Here is a 24,070-nt window from a genome sequence, read left to right on the forward strand (position 1 = left end):
ATTCATCACCTTGGAGAGATTTATTAGATTTTCAAGGTATTCTTGCAGGTTTCAAAGACAAATAAATAATTTTTTGGATACTTGAAAAAATAGACAGTATGGCTATTTGAATCCCTTGTCCAGTTATTCCTTGGGGTAGGAAGTAGTCTTATCTGTAATATTCTGGTCATTCACCTTAACAGGATTCAGTAAGATTTTCTTTATTGTAATATTGAAGATAACTAATGTGTTTACGTACCTTAGATTTTAGTGCAGCAACTCTACCATTTTTTGCATCATCCCTCCTTCCCTTTGCCCTATTACTATTGTTATAAGCATATACCTATGCATATTTCTATAAATCTTTTTTATTCAAAAAATTTAAAGCATAACTTCCTGTTGAGTTAGAATTTCTGCTTAAGGTAGCAAAAACGCATTACCTTTTCATTATCTACTATGTTGAAACCATACAATGACTTACATATTGCACTGAAATGCTGTCAAAGGAATATATCTTTGGTTTACAACATCCTGTAACTGTTGACCTGGACTACATTCAGCTAGTGACCTAGGATTGATGTGCCGCACACATCGTTACCGGAATAATTAATCATAATATGTGAGCATGAGGAGATGTTACAGAAATCGGCATTTTTCTCATGATCAAAAGTACTTGCTTACATCTCAGCCATAAATGTTTTGGGGACTTTATTAATCAAACTCAATATTTACCCTTTTTTAAAGAAATTGCCCCTTTTTACACTTGGATTTGAATTATATTGTACAAATTTTCAAATCCATCAACGGTAACCATAATGATTCTGTTTTCATTTCTTTTTATTAGAGAAGGTGTGTGTTTACCAAACAAACAATCATGCATGAAATCCAGGATTCTCATATACTACTCTATTATTAACACACTGCATTGTTGTGGGACATATGTTACAATTGATGATAGCACATTTTTATAATTGTATTATTTAGTATAGTCCATGGTTTAACTTAGGGTTTACTGTCTGTGTAGTGTTGTTCCATGTATTTTTAAAAAATTATTCTATGACCATATATACAATCTTGTTGTTTAATTTCAAGTGCTATCTGCAAACAATTGTATTTATCCAGTTGTTTGAAAGTTTAATATATTCCAGTTGAAAATTTAACTTTCTTAATTAGTGTCTATAACTAACTTCCTTTACAGACCCTATCAATTTTTGTTGCAATACATTGCATTCTCCCTAGAGCAGTAATGCCCTTTTGTGAAGTGGTGGCTAGTACTGTACTACGCAGAATGGGGAAAACTGATTAATTGCTTTTAGAGCAGCAAATGAAGTCTCTTAATTTAATGAATATTTCAACAGTCTCAATTCACTTTGTCACTCTAAAGGCAAAATCCCATAGGGAGAATTTCCTTGTGGTGACCTAGAGAGCAAATTGTAACCTCTGTGAGGCTGGCATATAAACACACGTCTTCATGAGTGCTTAGATTATCTGTGTACCTCTAATATATCGGCTCTAGCCTAAAATGCATTAGGTTTCAAGGGTTTAGATTTACAAATTATCCTTGAGCACTATGAGTTGTGAGGCCAGGGCATGGGTTCTCTCTATCTGAGATCTGTCTGTACTAAGTAAACAGCTGAAGCAGTGTTGCTCAAAAGGCGGAGAGTGTAATGGATAGGTTGGTGAACTAAGAGCGTGACTACGTGTGGTAAAGGGAATGAACTGCATCTTAAATCCAGTGAGTCTGACATAGAACAACTCATTTATATGGCATAACTCATTTATATGACTAGCCTGACTTTATAATCATAATCCTAGATTATAAGCCAAAAGTGAAGGCATTGTTTTCCTACTTGCTTAAACAAAGAGTTAGTTCTTATTTAATCTGTTGCACCTCATTTTCCATTAGTTTGACAATGTTGTAACTACACTGATTTTTCAGCAGCTTTCTGTGAATATTGCACTTGCTCTGATGAAAAAGAGCACAATAATATCATTGATAATTATTTCACTTAATTTAAAAACACTATTTGTTATCATGTTTTCACGCATTTATATTCGTAAACATACTTGTGAAATTTTTAGACACTAAACTATCACCCTCAGGAGTAAGATCCATATTTATTAAAAGCAGATGTGTAGTTGGAAATTTTTGATGACCTTGCCCATTAAATTTTGTTGATTTTTATAGAAACTTCAGGCACATACTTCATGGTTACGTAATATAAATACCTGTAAGTTTAAAACAAAACAATTTAAAAGATTGTAAACTAATTAATATGAACATCCTACCATACCACTCAAAAATAAGCCTTTTCATTTCTACATCATGCTAAAATAGATTTAAATTTCTTCGTTCGCATATATTTATTTTAACATTTGCTTATTATTTCTGTCTGGTTTGAAATTAACCCCTACATCTTCTCTTCAATACAATAAAGTTTTCTAAATATATTCACTGTATTCAAATCTATGGAGACTTACAGAATGTGGTGAGCTAGTGAAATTAATAGGACTATTCAATAGGGCCTAATGTTGCCAAAATTCTGTAGAAAAGGAAAGGACAAAAAAAGTCTTCAGAAGTCTCATTTAATACCAAGCCAAACTTGCAAAATGTAAAACTAGAAAGAAAGATAACAGAAACAGTATTTACAAAGCCATTCAATTCTTTGTATATTAGCATGAACAATGTTGTCATATAATAAAGTATATTCCTAATATTTAAACATTCAAAATCAGAAACTGAGGTAAACATTTGTTTGAGGATAAGGGTAGAACAATATTTTTTCAAATTTTTTGACTCAGAACAATTTTTTGATGTAATAATGCAACAAACCTCAATATAGCATATAAGCAGATAAAAATAGACGTCTTAAGTTTCAAGCTGAGGACAGGCCCTAAAACCTGTCTCCTTGGCTTCTCCTTATCTTCACTCTCCCTCCCTCAGCAATCTTTGAGGGTTTTCGCAGTGTCAGTTCTGAACACCTGAAAAAAATTTCTTAGTACAGATAGAAAAAACTAAAATAGTCAGTGAGCATTGTGCATGTAAGTTTGCAAAATCAAGTTTATTTTCAAGATAAATACAAAATCATTAGGAATTTTTATTCTCAACTGAGTTGCTTTACATTTGATTTCATCTCAAAATCTCTCTGTATTCTCTCAAAACACTTTCAAGCACTCATTTTACAAGAGTCATCATTATCCATGAACTGTTTTAAGTTGGACAACTCATATTTTCTCTTTGGAAGGTAATTTGAACAGCTTGGAATAGAAGATTTATGGGGGACATGAATAAACGAATGTACTGGAGAAGACTAATGCAACACATTTATGTAGTTTGAAGTTTATAGCTTCTCTCATTAAACAGCTGGCCGGAACTAAGCTGAAAGAGTTTTTGTGACTGCCATGAAAATGTGTTTGATCCTTGAGGGTCAATCCCAAACCTGGTTAGGAAGCATCATTCCATGTCACTGTTTCTCATATCTAATAATGCACAGAACTCATTATAAAATGAATAGCTTCTCAAGGTTGATTTAAAATATTATTTAAATATTTTTGTCTACTACCTATATTTTTGTCTACTTTTTGTGGAATAATTTACATACCATAAACTATATCCATTTTAAATGTACTGTTCGATGTACTGTCAAATTAATGCACTGACATATCCATCAAAACCATCAAGATACAGAACATCTCCATCGCCCACATGATTTCCTCCATGTTCCCTTCTATTAATACTTCCATCCACAGCCACAGGTAGCCACTTACCTGCTTTCTGTACTGTCTTAGTTTCCCATCTTTTTAAAGAAATATGCAATGGGTTGACTTAACCAACAGGAATTTATTGGCTCACAGTTTGGGGGCTAGGAAAAGTCAGCAAGGTGATGCCTTCTCCATGAAGACTGGCATTCTGGGCTGGCTGCTAGCAATTCTTAGGTCTTTGCTTTTCTGTCACATGATAATGCAAAAGGAGTTATCATTTTTCTCCTCCAGTTTCTGTTCAATGCTAGTTTTTTCCCATGACTTTTTCTGTCTGAATTTATTTCCACTTTTAAAGGACTTCATTAATCCGTGTTGAAGCTAAACTGATTCAGCTGGGTCACACCTTATCTCAGGTAACATCTTCAAGAGATCCTATTTACAATGGGTCTCCATGCACCAGAATGCAGACCAAGACCAAGAATGTGTCCAAACTGGGGTACACAATTCAATCTACACTGTGACTATAACTTTTTTGCATTTTATGAAATTACACAGTATTTACTCTTTGTGTACGGCTTATTTCACACAGCTTATTGTTTTTCAGATCCATCCCAATTTGTTATATATTTTAGTAAACTATTTCACTGTAATCCAATGTATGGATATATCATAGATTACTATTTTACTGTTAATGTACATTTAGGTTGTTTCCAGTCTGGGGTTATTGTGAATAAATCTTCTATAAACATACAAGAACATGTCTTTTTTTTAGGTGGGGGCATATGTTTTCATCACTTTTAGAAGAATAAAATGTTTAATTTTTTAAAGTCCAATTTGCCAATTTTTTTCTTTGATGAATTTTTCTTTCTTGTTCCATCTAAGAAAGAATTTGCTTACTCCTAGTTCATAAAGATTTTTCTCCTATAAAGTTTTCTAGGTATTTTAGACTTTTAGATCAACCATCGTTCTAATAAAAAAGGATGAAAAGACTTTCCTTTTTGATTTAATTGCCTTGGCACTTTTGTAAAAAAATCAATTAACCATATATGTATCTCTATATATTTTTTACCCTCTGTTCTGCTCCATTGATCTATTTGTCCATACTTTCACAATTACCGTACTGCCTTTTTTACCATTGCTTGGCTATACTAGATAGTTTGCATTTCAGAGAAAATTTAGAATTGGCTTGTCTATTGCTACAAAAATATGGCTGGAATTTTTATTAGATTTGCATCAAATCTATCTGCCAATTTGGAAAGAATTGACATCTTGACAATATTGAGTTTTCCGATCTGTGAACATGGTAAATTACCCTTTTATTTAAGTTTTTTAAAAAATATTTTCACTAATGACTTGTAATTTGATCTTATTTTCCAATTTTTCATGGACATTACATAAAATTCCATTAAGTTGATCATATTGATCTTGCAAACTTTTTAAATTCATGTATTATTCTTTTGAGATATTTTTGTAAATTCCTTAGGCTTATTTTCTTACATGATCATGTCTTCTGAAAATAAAAGTAGTTTTATTTATTCTTCTCAAAATTTGTCTATTATTTCTTTTTTTTTTTAATTTTGCTTCATTACTCTTTTTGTATTTTTTTTTCATTTCTTTCTTTTCTTTTTTGGCTCATTAAAAAGCTATGATTTCCAGTGCAATTTCAATAGAATTAATGAGAGCAGGTATCTATGCCTTCTCCAGTTTTAAGGTTAATAAATTCTATCTGAGGTAAGCTAAATTATGTACCCCAGAAAAACATGTTCTTAATCTTAATCCATTACTGAGGTTGTGAACTCATTGTAAACAGGATCTTTTGAAGATATTGTTTTTAGTTAAAGTGTGGACAATTGAACCAGTATAGGTGGGGTGGGTTGAAGCTGTATATACTCCATTTTAAAGAAGATTTTTGATGAGGTTACGTCAGTTAAGGTGTGTCTCACCTCAATTAGGATAGATCTTAAATCTATTACTGGAGTCCTTTATAAGAGCATGAAATTCAGACAGAGAGAAAGAAAGCTACAGGAAGCAAGAAGCTATACCAACGGAACCCATAAAAGGAAGAAAGAGCAGTAGACACTGCCATGTGCCTTACCATGTGACAGAGGAGCCAAGTATCACAGCCAGCTAACCCCAAAACAGTCTTCAAGAAGAAAGCATCACACCTTGATGACACCTAGATTTGGAACTTTCTTTTAGCCTCAAAACTATAAGCTAAGAAATTCCCATTATTTAAGCCAACCCATTTCATCATATTTTCTTGAGCAGCCTAGTCAACTAAAATAAAAGGTCTTAATCCTATAACTTGAGGTCTTCTAGAGAAGGCCACAGGGAAAATATCACACACAAGCAAGAAGCTGGAAGTCAAAGAACCCTTAAGAGAAATAAGAGGACATTGTCATGTGACAGGAAGGCCAAAGAACCCCAAAGATTGCCAGCCCAAGCTTCAGCAACCATGAGCCAATAAATTCCTGTTGTTAAGGCAGCTCATTGTATGAAATTTGTTTTAGCAGCTTCAAAACTAAAACACCGTCTTTCACCATTAATTATGATGTTAGCTGTGATATTTTTCATCTATTTTTTTCATCATAAGTTTTATTGAACTAAATCATAAAATTAATTATATTGATTTTTGAAAATCAAATTTAAGACTTCTGTTTCTAGAAGACTGAGAGTTGTTTTTTTAATGAATAATTTTTAAATTTTGTCATATGGTTGTTTCTCTTTATTCAGTTTATAGGAATAAATCTTATAGGTGAATGTTAATCTTGCATTCCTGGAATAGAATTACTTGATTATGATGCATGATCTCTTTTATATTGCTTGATATAATTTTCTCACTTTTTGCTAAGGGCTTTTGCATCTATGTTCAAGAATTAGTCTGCAGTTTTCTATTTCCCTTTTTTGTAATGACTCTTTCTGGTTTTAACATTAGAGAGATAGTAGCCTCATAAAATGAGTTGAGAATTGTTTGACCCACTATACCCAACGTCTGAGTGCCCATGTAGTCAGTTTCTGCAGACTATCTTTTACCCTTATGATAGGACACACTTATCTGTTTCTTTGCATGTCTGTAAATTTTTGGTTGAAAAGTAGACATTGTAGATAAATTACAGTGACTCCAGATTCTGTTATACTTTTCATAGGATTCATAGACTTTTTTCATTTTGGTAGGCATTAGACTTCCTGGATTCAAACCATAAATTCTATTTTCCTCCATGATGTGCAGTAGATGACATCTCTGTTCACTTCTGGCCTGCTGCTTACTTACTGTGACCTCCTAGAATTCTCCCCTGTAACTTCACAGTTTGGTGGTCAGCCAAGTATTTGTGCATAGGTATTGTAACCAGGATTTTTACACAGATTTTTGTATGCAGATTTTTTACATATGATTTGGGATTCACCCTCTGTATTCTCTTGGTTTCTGTGGGATGCATGACAAATTTCCAGCTTCTCTGCCTGTCTTAGTCTCTGTCTTTTATACCTCAAACAGATAAGTGTTAGAATTCTGCTGCCTAAGTGTGCACAGATTGGAAATACATTCAGTTAAAAAAGCAACAAATTCACAAATCTACCTACCCAGTGAAGCTTTCCCTTTTAGCTTTAGTATAAGCAGGCAGTATTTAGGACCTTCTAATATTTTAAAAAAAAAAATTGTTTTTATATCTGAAATTCAAATTTAACTGTGTTTCCTATATTTTAATTTGATAGATCTGACAAGTCTATGAATGAGAAGTGTTGGGGTGAGGGTATGTACAGAAGCTGAATTCTCATTTTCCATAGTAGAAGGCAACAGGGAATAATTAAAATTATGAAATTAAAAATAAGCAATATACTCTATTTTTTAGAGACATGGAAAAAAAGGTACAAATGCTGAAATTGGTTGCTTCCAAGTAGGGAAAAATGTGTGTGAGGTGGCAGGTTTGTTTTTTTTTTTTTTTTTTTTTTTTTGTCTTTGTAAGTGTTGAAGAGCTATATGCATAAATTTAATGAAAATGTAAATAAAATTAATGAAGGATAATCTAAATACAAGCAAAAGAACAAAATAATAAAATCAGAGGAGTAAAATTAACTGAATGAAAAAAGTATTTGAGTTTGAAATTACAACTCATTCAAAATATGACTATGTATAACTCTTACAGAGTGGAGTTTCACATGCCTATAACACTATATGCTATGTGTTAACTATAAATGAATTATTTTATCATTTTAACCATTACAGAACTTTATTCATGTTATGTATCAAGAGTTCATTCAGCTTTCATTTAATCGTAAGGTTCTATTTATATATTTAATATTTCTGTAATTTTCCTCATTAAGACACAAGAACAGTATTATGATACGGTGCCAATGAGATTATGAACATAAAAATATGAGCACTAGAACTATTTAGCAATCTGAGATATATGAAGCATTATTATTCATGTTATCCATATGAACAATATTTTATGCTAATATTAATTTTTTGTTTGATATTGAAATGTAAATTACTTCTGCGTACACCTAAAATTCATGTATGCCATTTTGGAAAATGATTGTTCTATAAAGACTGTTTTCTTTTTACTTTCTGTTTGCTTCTTCCCTCTCTCTCTCTCTCCCTCCCTCCCTCCCTCCTTCCTTCCTTCCTTCCTTGATGGGAACAAAGAGAAATTTAGATTTTCAAGTTGTCCCTCTGAAATCTTACTGCATTTTCAATTAAAATGAAAACTTATTTGAAAAAAATAGATCTGTAATTTTCAAATTCATATTTTTTAATATAAAAAATAGTCTCTTAGACTCGTACAATTTCACACAAACATTATTAAATAGATTTCATTTTTTTCATTTAATGGATGAAGAAATGAGTAAAGAATTTAAGTATCTTGTGTTTGAGTATTCTACAGCCATCAAACATCTAGTCAGAGGTAAGTGGTTATATGAAGAAATACCTGACTTTAAAGTCCTGTTCTTCCCCGGGGCTAAGCTGCCCTCCAATCTATTACAGATTGGTTGTTTCAATGTAATTGCAGTATTTTAATAACTTTTGACCAGAAGTCTATCTATACATCTTCTTCTGTTTGGGGCCTATGCTGGTAATTTTAATGCATAGTAATATTATTAGTTGATTTTTATCCAAAGAAATTCTAAACAAAAATAAAAGACTTAATATTTTAATTAAAGTACACAATTTTACTGAAATATATGTATGTAATGTTCATTGTGAAGTGAAATCATTACTATCAATTCAAATGCTCTAATAAAGTATAAAGGTTTGGCTCACTCTCTACCAAATGTTTCTTTTGAATTTAGCATCATTCCAAAAACTGTTTCTTAAAGATGAATTTTTGTCTTGCCTCCATTTAAATTTCTGAAGCTTTTAGCCTGCATAGGAGAGAATGTGTAGTAGGTTAACCTCATAAACATTTATCATTTTACAAACAAAATCATGTACTGCAAAAGGCACGAGTGAAGTACCAACTTCTACATACCATGAGATTATCCACTTTCAGGATGATAAGCAAAATGAATCAGAGCTGTATGTTTGGTTTACATCTGCCTTTTAAGCATTAGGAAATACTTGCTTCTTTCAAACACTCCTATTTACTTCATCTTTTCAGATGGGAAAACACTTTTCTCTGAATTGATGACTACTTATTTTTCAGCTAAAGTAAATACAGGTCTATATCTCTTTTCATTTGTGTGAGAAGCTGACACATTCTGTCACAACATAGCTTGAGTAAATGGGAAAGTGACAGCTTCCTGGCAAAATTTTAAAGAGATAAACATCTATTTTTGTTTAAACAGCCACTAAAAAATCAGATAGAAGCTTTCCAGGTTGAAAGGATAAAGAATGCATGACTGGTGCAAATTGGTAAATGAATGCACACTAGAGAACTTCTGATGTTTGTCTCTACAATTTTAATCACAACTCAGTATTTTCTGGGATAAAATAATAACTTTCAAGGAATAAACTTTTATATATCCTCGCCTAGATAGTAGAATTACCAACAAAATAGATTAACAATTTTTTTTAAAAGTCAAACAATAATAATTTTAGAAATGATTTCTGTAACTCGAAATACCAAATATTCACTTTTTCTTGCTTTTGAAGTTTGCTCCCTTTTTTGGTTGAATTTTATATTCCTGAGGGTAATACTACTTGGTTTTAAAATTGCTGTAATAAAATTATTGTTACTTAGTCTTTACAGATCACTGTAAAAATAGCACATTTTAGAGATGGTTTTCCTTTGTAGCTATTTTACTTTTATCACATAAGCTTTACTTTTTTCATCCAGGTTTATTTCTCTTAGAATCTATTCACATAAGTCAAATTATTAACTTGGTTAACAGTGTTACTTACAAAACTTGTATTTTTACCCCTGTTTGCTATTAGATCTTTAAAACATAGGGGCTTATAATTTATTATTCATTTGTTTAAAATAAGATTGTGGATACTTTATGCTAAATTTGAGTAAAGTATTCAGTAAATAAAATAGTTTATATTAACAGATGAGACCTAAGATTACATGAATGTCAGTTAGAGATACGTATTAAACAATCAATACTGGATTTTATGACCCACATTTATAATTCCATAGATACTTACTCTGTTTTTATCACTGCATGATTCTTCCACAGAATTTCCTTGAGAAAATAAACTGGTGCTTCATTCTGCACATTCTAGGTTGCTTGAGTAACCACTTACAGAGTCTAGCATCAAAACAGCCACAATGTGGTTTTGTGTTCCTGTCACACCTCACTCCACACCTCTGTTTTAGTTTCCTCTTTGTTAAAGTAGATACCATGTGATAGGTTTGCTTAAACAACAGAAATTTATGGCCTCACAGTTTTGAGGCTAGGAGAAGTCAAAAATCAAGCCATCAACAGTAAATAGGTACATCTCTCTCTCCATGATTTCTCCAGTACTTTTACCCCTTTTATATTTTTTCCTACTATTTTATATAGATATATTCACATAACATACAATTATCCACAGTGCACAATCAGTTGTTCGCAGTATCATCATATAGTTGTACATTTATCACCACAGTCAGTGGTGATTGTGACAGTGTGATTGTGAAAACCTTGTGGATCGCACTCCCTTTATCCAGTGTATGGATGGATGAGTAGAAAAATCGGGACAAAAACTAAATGAAAAATTGGGTGGGATGGGGGGATGACTTGGGTGTTCTTTTTTATTTTTATTCTTTATTCTTATTCTGATTCTTTCTGGTATAAGGAAAATGTCCAAAAATAGATTGGGGTGATGAATGCACAACTATAAGATGTCACTGTGAACAGTTGATTGTACACCATGGATGACTGTATAGTATGTGAATATATCTCAATAAAACTGAATTAAAAAAAGGATCAAGACATCATGAAGATAATGCTTTCTCCCTGAAGACCATGGCATTCTGGGGCTGTCTGCAAATGACCCTTGGTCCTTGACTTTTTTGTCGCATGGCAATGCACATGGAGGCCTCTCCTGGCTTCTCCCTTCTCTTCCAGGCTCCATTGACATTTAGCTTTTAGCTTTTGGCAGCTCCCTCTGGCGTTTTCTGTCTGTGACCTTCCCTATAAGGCCTTCAGTAATAAGATTAAGACCCATTCTTGATTTAACTGGGCCACACCTTAAGTAAAGTAACCTCATTCAAATGTCCTTTTTACAAGAGTTCCACCCGCAGGAATGATTAAGTTTAAGAATGGTTGTTTCTGGGGTACATAGCCCCAAACCACCACAACCTTCCTAGCCAAAATCAGTCCACATTTCTAGGAATGTGAGAATGGCATGAGTGTTTAATTTGCTTTTCAGTTACAAAACAGAGATCCAGAGTACTAAACATTATTCTCTACACTGCCACTGATTAAATAGAATTGTATTGATAACCGATTAGTTGTTTGATTACTACAATGATTGGTATGGTAGATTGAATCATGTACCCCAAGAAAGTATGCTCTTAATCTTAATTCATTCCTGTGGTTGTGAACCCATTGTAAATAGGACCTTTTGACGATATTATTTTTAGTTAAGGTGTGGCCCAACTGAATCAGGATGGGTCCTAATTCTAATATTGGAGAGGCCTTATAGAGGAGGCCATAGAGAAAAAGTGACATGAAAGCAGGAAGGTGGAAGTCAAAAGAACCCAGATGAAAAGAGCCCATAGCCATGTGCAATGTCGTGGGATAAAAAGCTAAAGACCCAAAGAACAGAATGCCATAGTCTTCGGGGAGAAAGTGTCTCCTTGCTGATGCCTCGCTTTTGGACTTCTCTTAGCTTTAAAAATGTAAGCCAATAAGTTCCTGTTGTTAAGCCAACCCATTGTATGGTATTTGTCTTAGCAGCTGAGGAGAAAATAAGACAACTGGCAAATAGATCAAACAGTAGTAATCTTTAAATTATTCCTAAAGTTTGGCTAGAAAGATTTTTTTCAAAGTGGTGATTGAAGAAAAGTCAAGTATTATGAAATGTGGTTACTCTAACCAAAATTATTGCACTGAACTCTACTGTAAATTTGAACTTTTTATTCCTACTCTTCAAAATCTAAAATCTTTAGTAATTTCATTTAAATTTAACTCTTCCTAAACTATTGGAAGATACATTGTTAAGGTTTATATGTGAGAAAAATTTTTACTAGTTAACATGTATATCAGCATCTAGACTTGATCTTCATTGCAGACTTTATCACTTTTGATATAGTCTTTCAGATTTATATATTCAGGGAGAATTCGGGCAGGGAGTCAAAATGTTCAGAAAAAAAGTAGAACAGATAAAATACTACTGACTATGGTGGTGACCAGATTCTCTAATATTCAGAACCTTGGTATGGAACTACTCTAAAGCAAGAACTAAGAAAGCTGGGCTGGGATTTAAATAAACAGCATATTCATTTCACATTGATGCCTCTTGATTAACAGAAGACATCGCTCCTGAAAGCATTTGCAGTGTCAGTAATTCTATTAACAAAGAAGCCACTTTATTATCAACATACTGTAGACTCATTTTAATGTGTCATTTGCACTTCAAAGTCACATAACTTTTATTATGGTAAATCAATTAAAACTATTTCTCATGATAATTTATCTTCTGCAGAGTTTATCATCTCAGAGAATGCAATATTTCCCAATTTAACTTGCAAGACAAAAGTGATGTGATTTGAATGCCTTTTACTGAGCTTATTAAGCATAAAGATCACAGAAATTTCAAACCCTGAAAGATAACTGTTTCATCTATGTGATAAAATGGAAGCCACATTTTTTGTAGTGTAGTATAGGTAGTGGAGACGGTATGCTAATTAGTAATGTAACCTCGTTCACTGATTTGCTCTGTCTCCCGTTTTAAAAGATAATCTGGTAAAAGCAGATCGTTGCTCTGATATTAATTTTAAAGAGAATGTAAAGATTTATATAAAGAAACATTTTATTGAAAACTTGCAAATGAACTCAATTTCTGGATGATGCAGTCACCTGTGTTGTTACATTTAATGACTTTGCAGGAACATAGCTTAAAGATTTATATCCATTTTTTAATCTTTGAAAACTGCCAGAAATTTTCCCCCTTCTTTAATGAATCCTTCTAAAATAAGCAGTTTTAGTATACATTTGCTGCCTAAAAATGTTTGCATGGGAATGAGAGATTTTATACTTTTCTAAATTGGGTTTCATTATTTAGAAAGTATTTTTAAACATTTGCCCCATTTTTTACCTTTATTGTCCCACTGAATTTAATCCAAGAAGTCTGTCAATAGACAGAAGAGAAAATAGTCATAATTTTCTTATGAGTGGCAATCAGAACATGTTATGTAAGTACAGTATAAAGAAGTGGAGTGTATGTATACTTCAATAATGAACATTTTGGTAAGGTTTGGTTTATTCTATGATAAAAACAATTTAAGTGGCATTTCTTTCTTCTGAAATTACATTTGTTTTGCTTGGAAAATCTCATTAGAAATGGATGCATTATTCATTTTCTTATCAACAAGTCTTAGTTCTCAGTTGTTCCTAAATACTGAGAAATCTGTGCCCAGCAAACACTTTTTTACACATTCATCTAATTTCTTCAAAGAGACTGTATCCAGAACATACAGGAGGAGTAAGACTCATGAAGAATTGGGTTACCATACACTGTGGGAAACAGAATGAACCCCTGATTTCAGCTTTGTGATGGGAAAATTATAATCTAATTTTAAACAGAATTATGCCCGTAGAAATTATCAGAGAGTAAAATCAAGTTAATTATAATGAGCTTACTACCTAGCACCAACATGGAAGAATTTCCTGATTTTCCTTGGGTCTTGGAATGATAGTTTGAGCAATGCTGGGATTAAAATTTATGAAGGTTGAAGGTAGAGAGGCTAATTTCAAATCCTAACCATGCCATATATATGTAAGACTTTGGAAATATTGCAATATCCCAACTTCTCTTGTTTTTTTTTTGCTGAGGGTGGTGGTGAAATTGTATTGATTATACCTATTATCTGTGTCTGTGGCTAGTATATGCAAAACATATGAAATCCAGTAACATCCTAATCAAAAGTAATACTGTAAGTTATGACTTTGATTCCATTGCCCAGTGTGTACTACTAATCTGGAAGCTTTCAGCATCCCTGAATATTGCAGTTGATATATTTGAAAGGGGAAGTAGCTTTCCACACCTAAGTGATCTTGAAGTTAATCAGCTCACCTTCTTTTCTTCTCATTGCCATAAAGTGTGACTGTAAAATGGGCTTTATAGTCCAAAGAAAACTTTTCAAATGAGCTAAATTTCAGGATGATGTCACCTGTTTGGCTATTGATAATGACTATGAGAACTTCAGTGATCTACATTCATTTCTTATTTATGAAAACTACCAGTATTTCTCCTGCTTTTGAATCTCTCTTTAATAAACCTGAAAATGATTATTTGCAGCCTGAAAATGTTTGTGTGGAAATGAGAGATTTTATGCTTTTCTAAATTGTGGCTACATTTTTTAACTTGTTCTGCACACTTTTAGATCACGATTCTAACAAATTTTCATATTGTTTATATATATGTATATATTTACTAACATATAGAGGGTACTGTATGTATTAACTTCCATATTAATATAGTGTATATTTAGTAAAGAATTCATACAGATATAAATTAATAAGATGTCTTCCTTATAACAGTGACTTAATATTATCAATAACTAATATCTCAAAGGGAAATACATATTTAATGCCAGTGTGTCTAAATCTTCTTCAATAATATTCCTGATAAATTTGAATTATTTTGAGTAACTTCATGTCTGATATGGTTATATCATAAATGTTTTACCTTAGAATGAGGTTGATGAAGAATGCTCGGAGCAGTAAACTGTAAACTGTCAGCACTTGTCTGCCTGTGTTTAAATCATTGGGATAATCTTCAACTGATTTTTTTATGGAAAACTTTTGTAACCCACTTGTCTATTTTATTCAGGTTTGTTTGGTTAAAATCAGATGAAGTGAGTGGTAAATTCATTTAATTACAGAACTGTACATAAAATGCTTCACAGTACCCATGAGGGTACATCTTTCAGCTCTTCTGCGTTGTGGAAACCCCACTCTTCTCTCAAACCTTCCATTATAAATGCAGTAATTGATGTGAAATAAGACCTGAGAAAAGTTGCCATGTCAATTACTGCATTAAAACTTTAACAACTTAGTGGTTTTGTAATTTTTTAAATAAAAATAAATAGAAAATTTTAACATTTTCTTTATATATCCAGGTAGTTTGTCTTTGACAGCCCCTGGGGTGCTTTAATTCTGCTCTGGAAACTAAGGAATCGCCATTCTGTGAGCCAGTAACCTTTGTCCAGCTACTAGCACACATTAAAAGGATTCTTCCCCCAGAGAGAATGATTTTACTCCTTCACTGTTAAACTTGACCAAGAGTTTTCAAATTTCAGCTTTTTGCATTCAGTTCTTTTAGTTCCCACGGCAATACATCTTCCAGGGAAGCTGCCAACCAGGAGTTGTGAGTCAGAATCAGTTCCCTGTTGGAAACCTCAAGGCCTCTCTTTTTGCCTTTCAGAAACACATGTGACTCTTTGACAAGTTTTACTTTAAAACCACTGAAAAACAAAGGGTCTTTTATCTTCAGTTCCACACCCATCCCAGGACCACAGGAAGTGCCACTAAACCACCAAAAGCATGCAGCCCATGTTTCTGGTCGGTTCTCCACTTGCCTTCTCATGATCCCCAACTCTACAAACTCAGTGGTGACATTTTGTTGTTGTTTAAGGAAGATATGGTAAGTGATCCTGAAATGCCAATATCTACTCTAAATGAATGTGGGGTGAAGGTTCACTGGTATTCCAAGAGACTCGTTATATGTCCCGTCAGGAAGGAATTGCCCTCAGTCAATCCAAAATTCTATTTTAGCATGTCCTTAATATAAAGCACAAATGCAAATTCTAGAGGAGCTAGGATCCCAAACTAAAGCAAGCAACGAAAACTTCTTTGAACTTTTTTAGCATCATGCTGTTATCTGTTTCCTTCCCCTATATTGCCAAAATTCTTGAAAATAAAATTGCCCTCTTTCTTAAAGATTTATCCTTAAATTATTGTCATCATCTTGCAAAAATAGTTCTTTGGAATGTCACCATGGGATTTCCTCCTTGGAGGTTGTAAGCAGCCACACATCTTAATTAGATTAAGGGCCAAGAATGTCTTCATTTATATGACTTTAATGTTCAGCTGTCTTAATTAATATGAGTTTATTATTCCAGAAAACATCAGCCCAGAAACATAAATATTATTGTTTGTTCCAGGAATGTCCTGAAAAATTCATTTATCTGATAATAGAACTCACTGTCATCAGGGACCATTCCCAGAACAATAGTTTGCCAAAAAGTTTAAAGCAATGTTTATTCTTCAAGACTTCTTCAGAACATTACATTAAAAATACTTTGCTTCATTCTGTATGCCAATCCCACCATTAAGTCACAAACTTTTCCCGATTTCAATTACACAACTGCATTAAAAGATCTGCCTTAAACCAGACTCCAAAACTTTATGAATATCTTGTCATTGTTCTTCTAATCCCAAGAAGCCACTAAAATTCTGTTAAATTAGCAGCTTCCTCTATTTCAGTAATCAACAACCTCAGCTTTGCTTTATCAACAGATTGAGTGTGGTTTTTTCTTCTTTTATGTTCTTCCATAGTCTTGAGTATTTGATAAATCCTTTGTTTACTTAATGTTTTATGATATTTCAAAAGCAAAAGTACACATAAATTATATGTACATTTAAAGAATAATATTAATAATTAAATGTTCTTTCTGATATTTAATGGTAGGATGTGACAGCATCCTGCTGAAAACAGTTAAAAATATCTTTTTTAATTACAAAAGACTTAAAATTATCAGAGAGATAAAAGTACACAGAGAAAAGGATTCAGGACCAGATGGACTCACATTCCAGAGAGGGAAGATTCATTCCGAAGTGAGGTCACAATTGCGTCTTCTGTCCTGAGATAAAAGATTATGCTTGGCTTGAGGCAAGCAGAGTCTCTGCAGGAGGAAGAGAAACCAACAAAGCTTTTAGTGGTCACTTGGGGGTAGGAGTGGCAAACTGGAGTGTCCTCAGATGCATGCATGTTTTTTTGTTTTGTTTGGTTTTGGTTTTGGTTTGTTTTCCCCACAAGATATTTTCTGTATTCTAAGCTACACAGAAGGCTAATATGTTGGGTAGAAAGCTTCTGAAAGGCAGAGAAAATTCTCACAAAGTCCAGTGGTGTTTTTCAAAACACAAATCCATGGTGACAGGTATGAGAAGGTAGGGAGTTTAAAATAAATAGAGAAGAGATGCAAGTCCCAGAAGGAGTGGTGAATTGATTCTGAGAAGATATAACCACTTTTCCCCCTAGGCAATTCCTGAATTCTGGGTTGATCTAGAGACTAAGAATCTAGGTTTGGTCTCTAACAGAAAGCTGTTTTAGAGGAACAGAAAAATCAGCACAGATCCTGGCATTCTCTCAGGGCTATGGTGATAAAATTGGTGACTGGATGGGGCTCAAACGTGTGACACATCTCTTTATCAAGATATTTGCTGAATTTTGAAGCTGTATATACAGTATAAGATACTAAAGAGCTGAGCCAAAAACTTCTGAAAGGCAGAACTGAGGCTCTTAGTGCCCTGCAAGGTTGAGGTCAAGAAGAATGGTCATGCCCTAGAAATGGGAATGAATTAATGGTCTGCAATACAGACTCAACCCACCACAAACTTTGATTGGATTGTAGTTATTAAGTAGGACCAAAAAAGTCCTAATCCAAAGGGATAATGGGGATGGAGACAACTATGCTACTTTTAGCCTTTTGCCTAAGCTAGGAGGGAGGCTGAATTGAAGAACCCTCAGAAAATGTCTAGGTGACAAACCAACAGGCTCAATAGTTGAACTAGAAAATATAATCCACCCACAGAGAAAGTCATTGGAGATATTTACCAGCCTCACTCTTGACTATGGGTAGACATTTTTTTTCTTTTAAAGTTTAGAATCATTAAATAAATTAAACAGTAGTTAAATAGCTTCCCATTAAGTAAATACCGAGCATAGCTGGATTTACAAGCAAACTTTAGCAAATATTCAAGAGATACGCCATTCTATTTTTTATACAAAATTATAAATTACATACAAACTCTGTCAGAAAATAGTAAAAGAAGAAATAATCCCCAACTCATTTTATGATGCCCTGATACCTAAATTAAACAAAGGTAACACAAGAAAAGAAATTTATAGGCTAATCTCACCTGTGAGCATAGATACAAAAATCATAAATATAGTATTATTAAACTAAATGTAACTGTATAAAAGGAAGAGATAAGCAATTGAATTTTTTCTGGGGGTGAGAGTTTGGTTTAGCATAATAAAATCTATTGTTATAAATCACTATGTTAACAGAAAAAAGGAAAAAATAAAGATAGATAAAATTCGGTAAATAAAATTCAAAAATTATTTTTGAAAAAAATTTTTACAACTAAGAGAGGGGTTCACTTCTTCAAACTGACACTTTCTATAAAAATACTAGAGTAAATTTTATATTCTAAGATGAAGTTATATAAACATTTTATTTAAGCTAGGAATGGTGCAGTAGTCCCACCTGCATTATTTCTATGGAAAGTCTTGGGTAAGCACAACAGACCAAAAGTATTGATTGCAGAAGAAGTAAAAGCTGTTGTTCTTAGATGATCTGTCCATGTGGGAAACAATATATTGTATAGAAAAATTTTTTAGAAATAAGATTGTTTAACAACTTGGTTAGCTCTAGACCAGTGGTTTTCAGCTGGGGGTGATTTTGCTGCCCAGAGAACATTTGACAACGTCTGGAAACATTTTTGGTTGCCACAACCTGGAGGGTGTCACTGGCATCTCATGAATATGCAAGTGAGTAGCATCTAGTGACTAGCCAGGGATACTGGTAAACATCCTGCAATGCATAGGACAACTCCCCATAGCAAAAAACTATCCAGTAAAAAATGTTAACAGTGCCACTGTTAAAAAACCATCTACTGGATTAGTAACATTACAACTACATTGTAGTAAAACAGAAAACACAAAAATGAAGACCACAATTTAAAATAGCAAACAAAAAAAAAACAAAAAACAAAAACCAGCATAGATCAAATAAAAGTTGAGTTTAAAACTTTTTGTAGAAAAAGTATAGAATGCTACTGAAAGACATTAAGACAAATAAATGAGAGATATATTGTGGTCATCGATAGGAAGATAGCATACTGCAAAATTTTTAATTTTCCTTGAAATGATAATGCAGAGAGCAGGGATAATCAAAGAGTGAAATCTTTGAATTTTATCAACAAATATTTTTTGAATACTTCTATTTTGTATTATTCTAAATACTGGTAACATATTAGTGAATAATATTGATAATGTCTCTGCCTTTCTGAAATTTTAAATTTTGTAAAAGGACTCAGATTATATGTATGCAAACAAATAGGTAAAGCGAGACTTCTATGTATATTATGAAGGGATACCATTGGAGAAACTGTTGTAGAATGTTTAGAAAATAATTTTCTGAGGAAGCAACATTTGAGGTGCAACCTGGAGGCTGAGAAAGAGCAAATTATGAGAGGAGCCAGAGAAATAGATTTCCAGACAAAGCACCAAGACAAGAAATGGAGTGAGATAAATTTTGTGAGGGTCATCATGAGATATTCAGATTTAACTTGAAATACAATGGGAAATCATCAAAGGGTTTTAAGCAAGGGTGGGAGTGTGAAGTGATCTGATTCACATTCGCGAAACCTCAGTCTGCCTGAAGTATGAAAAATTCATTGGAAAAAGGCAGGAATCATAGCAGGGAGATTGGTGAGAAGGCCACAGCTGTGGTCTGGCACAGAAGTCTCCAAACCAGGATGTGGCTCCCAGACAAGTTGCAGAAGGATCCCAGGTTGCCAAATGATTCCATGCCAAAGAAGGTAATAATAATAATAATAAATACATGTACACACATATATTCTTGCATATATATTTATCTAAAGAGAAAGTTACAAAATACATTTTACTGATTTTTAGTACACAGGGTCATATATTTTACTGAAATTTAATATGCAGATGAATATAAGCACCATACTCGGTTGGATTTTTCAACAAGCACTCACCACAAATCACATGTGGTGTTCAATATATTCTGAGACAAGAAAAGGATGTCTGCAATGCGGAAGTCTCATTGTTATTCCAACTCTTACTCATTTATTACCTTTTAGCATATGGAGAACTACTAAAACTTATGTGCTCAGCGGATTTATGAACTACCTTCTCTAAAGAGTAGAATCTTTACAATATTTTGCAATAAGGCTTAAGATTTTTAAACTTAAAAATGTCATGCATTTCATTTTTGAAAATGCCAAGCATTCCAAACTTCTTTATCTTTTTGTCTAGACTGCTATATGTCCACAGTAGGCTACCATGTCAAGCTGTTGCAGGCCCTACTGTTCACTCCATAATGCAGTGAAAGAAGAATGTGGTAGAATATAACTGTGTTCTGTGGTGTAGCAAGAATTGTCTTAATTTGGGATGACCCTATCTGGTAGATATCTCACTCACATAAATGCACTGAGGATTGAATTTGGGGCACGGGTAAGAGAAGAATTGGTGAGCAATGCATAGGCACGTACACTGATTTGTGTGCAACCTTCTCTCATAAACACTTTTGCACTGCTTATTTGCTATGTCACAGTGAAACAAAAACAAAACACTTTGAGTTGGATTCCACTTGTCATTCTTGCCAATCTTTGAAACCAAACCTGACCCTAGCTCAGCTAACAAAGAGATATTTTTGAAAAAGTTAACTTATTTAATCTTTCCCTTCAATGTAAACTTAATGTTTTAATATTAACATTATTAATATTAATGACTGAGTAAATTCTCTTAGAAATGCTTGTACTGTGGAGAGAGTATTGTAAATAGATAGTTGGTAATTATTTTATTATTATTGTTGAAAATAATGTGTGCCTGATAACTAGAGAAATATAAAATTTCTATCGGCTTACTTACAAAAATAGAAACAGAATTCTCTAATCTGTTTTTTAAAAATCTTCCTCCAAATCATTTGAGTGAATTTTGAATCTATTTGATAAAATTCAAAAAATGCATCACCTTTTGATTGGTTTCCGAGAAAACTAATTGATACCAGCTCAGATAGAATAATCATTGAATAATTCAAAAAATGAGTGTCATGATTTAATAAGCAGAGTTAACAACACGTTTCTATTTGGATTTCTTATGACTCTTTGAGGTAGGTTTTCCAGCCATGACAGCACTGAAATTTAGTATTAAGAGAAATGGACCTTAGAACCAGTCCTTTGACTCAGTGACACGAAGTAAGTCACAGAGAAATATTTTTTTAAAATAATGTGGCATGGTTAGTCACATTGCTTTCAATACAATTTAATATTAAATAAAATATTTTAGTAAAAGAAAAAATGTTACACTATTAACAGATAAAGCAAAATGTTACATTTTTTTTCTGTAACTGACCATTTAAATTTTTTTTAGTTTTTTATGTGTTAAATACATTGGTGAGATGGTATATATGCATGTTACAAATAAATTAGTATAAATATACTTCTGCATGTACCCAGAAATGTTTCCAATGGAAGTAGGCAATAAAAAATTAGAGATGACTGGTCTAGAAAACAGACATTCTTTTGGCTTGGCTGGGAGTGGTTAAACTGGGGCAGTGAAGAACAGGAGACAATGATGAACTTGAGATACAGAACAAGCTGATGGATTGGATCTGGTAGGGGAAGGGAGCATGGTGAAGGAAAGGAAATAACCATGCATGTGTACATAAGTAAATTGAGTTGCTAATCATTGGGTTCTAAAAGCATGAGGGAGGCAGAATTGGGGTAGTAGAAGGATAAAGGGTTCCACTTTTGACATGGAACTTGAGATTTTTATTAGTTCCAGAAGAGAAGAGTTTAACTATACAGTTGAATGTAGAAATCTAGAGGAAGGTCAAGGCTGAGGTTCAAATTGGGAACTCTGCAGAAATGGTACTTAAATACTTATTTGGGTTGAAACTATGTTCTTTCTTTCTGTAGGTGTGTCTCTTATAAATGTTATATATCAGGATGTTGTGTTAGGCAGAATAGTGACCCCAAAAGATGTCCACATCCTAATTCCTGGGACATGTGAATATGCTACCTTACATAGCAAAAGGGAATTTGCAGCAATGATTACCTTATGGATTTTGAGAAAGGGAAATTATCCTGGATTACCTAGGTGGCCCCAGTGTAATCAAAGGGTCCTTACGAGTGAAAGTTGTAGAACAGGAGAGTCAGAGTCTGAGAAGGAGATACAAGGACAGAAGCAGAGGTTGGAGAGATGCGGTTGCCGGCTTTGAGGATGAATGAGAGTGTGAGGAAAGGAATGTGGGCAGCCTCTAGAAACTGGAAAAGACAAGACAACGGATTCCCCTCTGGAGCCTCTGGAAGGAACACTTTGATATTAGCCCTGTCACTTCTATTTCGGACTTCGGACCTCCAGAACTGTAAGATAAATTTGTGTTGTAAGCCACCAAGTTTTTATAATTTGTTGTAGCAGGAGCAGGAAACTAATAGAGATATGTTTTTAATGCTTTTAACAGGAGGCTCCATTTGCATCATATTATATGGACTTACTTCTGTCATCTTATTAGTTGCCTTGTATTTTTTTTATGGTTTTAACATATACAATAGATTTAATTATTAGAATCCAAAATTTATGAAGAATGCAAACATTTCAATATGAAAAGGATGAATTGTCCCAAAGAAAAATGAGTGAAGGATTATGTGCAGGTAATTCACTGAAAAAGAAATCTGAGTGGCTCAAAAACATAAAATGATCCTCAACCATGCTGCTAGTAAAATATTGTGACCACTCACCATTTGTTTTTGGCCATTCGGCATCTGAATTTTTCTTCCTATTTTGAGGAATTCCCCTCATTATAAGGAAGAATCTTTTCCCACCACAGAAGTTTCCAGATAGTTGCCTTGTATTTTTATACTCCTTTGTCTTTCTTTTTCTTTTTTCATTTTTGTCTTCTTTTGATTGATTTGATTGATTTTGTTGCTTTATTATTTAGAGGTTGTTTTAACAATTTTAACATAAATATTTAATTAAACAAAGGCTAAATTTAATTAATTTAATCACTCAGCTTCCCCTGAAATGACCTTAGAATTCCTTAATGAATGCAGTCAACATTCTCTCAATCCATATGTATTGTTATTTCAAGCTATCAGCTCATTTGTCACTGAACACAGAGTTGGAAACAGATGTGCACAACTGGCTCTTATGAGCTTTTGAGAAGTGACTCCAACACATCCTTGTAGAGACTTATATTATTTTCTCTTACTCTGTCTTCCGTATTTGTTAATGTCTCTTACACATTTTACATTTCTTCCTCCAAGTTTCTAAATTTCTTCTTTAATCTGCTTACTAATGCAAACCTTAATTTTAAATTTCAGTTTTTAAAGTCTTCATTTTTTAAGTTATGTTGTTTCCTATATACTACCCTGTTATTTTATGCATGCATGCATGTTCTATAAACCCACAACTTCACAAATAAAGAAAAAATAAGATATGTTGAACACTGGTGGTTTTAAAGTGCATGTACCCCAGGGAAACATGTTCTTAAATCTAATCCATTCCTGTGGATATGGGCCCATTGTAAGTAAGACCTTTTGATGAGGCTACTTCAGTTAAAATATGACCCACCTCATTCAGGATGGGTCTTAACTTCTCTTACTGGAGTCCTTTATAAATGGAATGAGTACAGAGAGAGAGAAAGAAAGCCACAGAAACAAGAAGCTGAAGGTCATCAGAACCCGGAAGACAAAGGAGAAACTAGGAGATACTATCATGCATCTTGCTATATGGTAGAGGAGCCAAGGATTGCCAGCAGTC

At 33.3% G+C, this 24,070-nt stretch overlaps 1 long non-coding RNA gene across 1 annotated transcript in view; it reads right to left on the reverse strand.

Annotated features, from left to right (window-relative positions):
• The window catches only part of LOC119507456, a 70,095-nt gene that overhangs the window by 34,720 nt on the left and 11,305 nt on the right, over positions 1 to 24,070 (reverse strand). Inside the window, exon 2 of the long non-coding RNA XR_005211240.1 lies at positions 17,082 to 17,177. This is a non-coding gene — a long non-coding RNA (uncharacterized LOC119507456). The remainder of the gene's footprint in view (positions 1 to 17,081; positions 17,178 to 24,070) is intronic.

This window comes from Choloepus didactylus, chromosome 12, assembly GCF_015220235.1.
Source record: "Choloepus didactylus isolate mChoDid1 chromosome 12, mChoDid1.pri, whole genome shotgun sequence".
NCBI lineage: Eukaryota > Metazoa > Chordata > Mammalia > Pilosa > Megalonychidae > Choloepus > Choloepus didactylus.